We start from the raw sequence: 3926 nt of genomic DNA on the forward strand, positions 1-3926 counted from the left end.
GGTTGAGGGCAGCCTGCATTGATCCTATGTTGGCAGAGGACCTGTTTTTCAGCCTGACTTCCCCTGGGAAAGCTTGCTTCCCTCCCAGATAAGCTCTGCTTTTACTGGTGGTGCCAAGGAGTTCATCTGTGAGCCACATTCATCATCCCAGGTGTTAGCTGGGCTTTTAGGCATTTGCAACCCAGATTGCCTGGGAGGTAAAGACAGGGATCTTGAACCTGTCTCTATGTGCTGTAAGGAGTGGGGAGCTTGGCTTTGCCATCTCTCAATATCTCAGCAGTGTGTTAAGGAGTTTCTTTTCTGATACCATGGGTTATTGCTGTTCCAGTTTACTAATCCCAGCACAACCCAGATCACACAGCTCCAGGTTTCATCCTTGCTGCCATCATCCCTGTCAGAGGATTCTAAAGCTGATGATGCTACTGGTTTTTCTAGCTTCAGCACAATGGTCTGAAGATACTGTACACGTACTGACTCCCAGTCCTCTGCCTTGGCTCCCAGTTCAGCACTGCAGTGAGTTTCTCTTGTTCATGGGGTGCTTTGGAAAGGGCCAGCCTGTCTGTCAGCAAAGGCTCTGGGAATGAGCTGGTGTCTTACCTGGAGCATCTTTCTAGCAGGCTTGCACAGGAGGCAGAAATGCTTCATTTCAGGTACTTTCTCCTAATTCTCAGCCAGCTGAGACACAACTACAGCTGTTTTATTACCGTCACCTACAAGTGTGACCGTAACAGCAAGGAAAATACATCTGTCTGTTGTTCACTGGGAAAATTACTGCTCCTAAATGAGCTATCAGCAACGGCTGCAGCTGTGTTCAGAGGCAAGCTGGCTGCATAAAAACACAAATCTCTGCAATAGGTTAACATGGTTAAAAGCTCCTGTTCTGCCATGGACTCTCCTGATAACCTCAGGTAAGTGCTTTGGCTTGGTTCAGTTCTTGGTTGTCACCTGCGGGTGATGGCTCTGGTCATAGGGCTTGTGAATCAAGTGAAGAGCTTCGAGACCCAGCTCCCCTCAGCTGGGTACCAGGAACCTGATTACAGCCATAAATCTGAGCTGTAAATTCCTGGAGCACTTCTCCAAATAGCTTACATTTTTGCTGAGTGTATCAAACATATGGACCCTGGTTTGATAGAGATGGGCTTGATGGCCAGTCATCATCCCAAGGAGAGAATGCTCTGTGCCCAGCTAAGAATTCTCACTAATGCTGGTGAATGTCTATGAATTAGTTTTCTGTTGAGTTGAGTCACTTCATTATGGTGACAAATTTGGAGGAAAAAAAGCAGGTTTGCCATAGAAAAACCCAGCTGAGTCCATTGCTCCGCAGGGTACTGTCACCCCTCTGCCCCTGCTGCGCTGGGATGAGAGAGCAGGGGTTTCAAAGTGGTGGCAAAGCCACTGCTCTTATCTTCGGCAGCTCTTATCTTTGAAAGCATGTGGGAACTCCCCCCCCAAGGATGGCGATTCCCTTCCCTTTGTCATTCAGCTGGAGGCGCTTTGCAGGCAGCACTGTGGGGGTCACAAGCCTCCCTTGTAGGCAGGATCTCAGCGGTCACCTCAAAGCCATTTCACCAGCAGCTCCTGTATGAAACGGAAAGGGCAGACCAAGAGCACTCCTGCTCTCCAGGACCCCCCAAGAACATGGGGTTCGAATTGAAATATCACACAATTTCCCATGCGAGCATCGCTAAGAGGGTTTTCCCTTCCTTCCAGAGGCCAGCCAGGCCTTTCCCTGCAGAGACAGGGGACAGATGCTCATGAATATAACGACACAAGGAAGACGATAGAGGTGACTGTTATTCTCTCCCACCAAGAAGCAGTTGGTTTGAGAGATGCCTTTGGCAGCTGGATGTATTGCTGCTTCAAGAGGCTCTGCAGCTGAAATCCCTGCTTTGTATCTCAATAAAGGATAGCTCTGCCTCTTCTCCCTCCATAGAGCGCAACCTATATTTAGAGTGTTTAGAGTTGTGTTATTTCAGCAGCAGGCTTAATTAAATTCTCCTGGAGAAGGAATCAACCCCTGGTGCCTCTTCATGATCCTAACCATGGACCCAGAGCTGGTGGGAGACCAAACTCAAACAGGGACCTTCTGCTCTGTCCTTGGAGCAAAGGCATTTGGACCCAGATGGAGTCTCCTGTATCAGTGGGGCTGCTGGGCTTAACCCAGAGGAGAGTGAGGATAAAGCTCTCTTCTTGCCTTGAAGCGTGGACAAAAAAGAGTCTTTTTCTGGGTGTTTTTTTTTACCAGCACTGGACTTTCGGAGCTCTTTTCTGCAGGGTGGTTCCCAGAAGATATCATTATACATTTGTTTATTGGATTAAAAAAGAATGTAATCCTCTGCTAGGCCTTCTGCCATTCTGCTATGAGGGCATGCACAGATAATGGAAACACATCTTCTTCAGTTATTTATCTGAAGAGAAATACTTAATGCATTACGATGTATTCCACTTGAACTGGAGTCCAGTATCCTGCATTCAGTACATTAAGCTGTAACTCGATTATGCCAGAAGCTGGAGTCCTAATGAAGATCAGGGCCTGCTGGGGCTGCAGAGATTGACAGGAGAAAATGTCTTTGTTCCCAAGACCTCAGTCTGAGCTGGGCTCTGTCCCTCTTTCCTAGATGCCATGGGGCTGTGGTGGTATGGCAAGGGGTAATGGGTTTAAAATAAAAGAGGGTAGATTCAGACTAGATAGAGGAAATGTATTTCTTATGATGAGGATGGTGAGGCTCTGGCACAGGTTATCCAGAGAGGTGGTGGCTGCCCCATACCTGGCAGTGTTCAAGGCCAGGTTGGACACAGGGGCTTGGAGCAAGCTGCTCTAGTGGAAGGGGTCCCTGCCCGTAGCACAGGGTTGGAACTGGATGAGCTTTAAGGACCCCCCAACCCAAAGCACTCTGTCATTCCATACAGCAAAAAGGGCATTTCTCTACCATGCAGTATCACATTAAATCTAATGATGGATGGGAGGGAAGAGTGAAGGAAAAACTGTAGCATTGCCCTCATGAGATGGGGCAATGAGGCATCCAGAATGCTTCACACCAGCCACAATCAGCCTGGGCAAAGGAACCCAGCTCCATCTATACAACATGTCCAAAGGTGATTTGGACAAATAAATCACCCAGGTGATCTGCAGGACAGCGAGGGACTTGGGGTCTCAGGAGCTCTTGACACCCAAATCCTCTTTCTCAGCCATGCTGGGGAGCAACCTCCAAACCTACCTTAAGGGCAAGGAGCCCATCTGGTTCCCAGCTCTGCATGCCAGCACTGACCGATGTAGTGTAGGGAAACATTTAATGTATAGATGATGAGGAGGAGATTGCAGAAGATCCCGATCCATGTAGAAGCTGATCCTTGCTCTGACAGCGTGACCCAGCCTGTTCCTCTCCTCCCTGGAAATTTGGGGTTGAATGCACAGCAAGCATGTGCACATCAGCTATTTCTGTAGCAGGGAGCCAGCAGCCAGTGCTCTTTGCCACCTGCCAGAGATCAGACCCAAGAGCAAGTATTGCACCATGTCAACATTGGAAGGACCTCAGTGCCCCTTCCTGGATAGGAAACAGCCTGAGCATCAGCTGTGTGGGTACTTGCAATTCTCCACCCACCGAAGCAGGAGGGGAAGCTTGTTAATCCACTGCTGTCACACAGCTCAGCTGGAGAGAGCAGGGGTTATCCTCTCCAGTGCTGTTTGCTCTTCTCTGCAGCTCCCCAGGCAGGGCTTGCCAGGCTGATTGAAACACGCAGCTCAGACCTAGGGGCTGGCTGGAGCATCTGCGTCGTGCTTTGTGAGAATGATGGCACAAGGATGCCATCGGTTACGAGGATGCTACAGTTCCTGTTCTTCAGGCCGGTATTTCAGGCTGGATGCTCTGTCTCCCAGAGCTAATATCGTACAGGGCTAAATGCAGCACCTGTGCTCTGCCATAGCC

The 3926-nt window shown here is 49.3% G+C and overlaps 1 long non-coding RNA gene across 1 annotated transcript; it reads left to right on the forward strand.

Annotated features, from left to right (window-relative positions):
* Window positions 1-676: 676 nt before the first annotated feature.
* On the forward strand, window positions 677-1944 carry LOC134159908 (uncharacterized). Its single transcript, XR_009963357.1, has 2 exons — window positions 677-908; window positions 1718-1944. It is a non-coding gene; the product is annotated as an uncharacterized LOC134159908 (long non-coding RNA).
* The last annotated feature ends 1982 nt before the right edge of the window (window positions 1945-3926 follow it).

Source organism: Pezoporus occidentalis, unplaced genomic scaffold, assembly GCF_034315485.1.
Source record: "Pezoporus occidentalis ecotype Australia unplaced genomic scaffold, CSIRO_AGI_Poc_V1 ctg153, whole genome shotgun sequence".
Taxonomy (NCBI): Eukaryota; Metazoa; Chordata; class Aves; order Psittaciformes; family Psittacidae; genus Pezoporus; species Pezoporus occidentalis.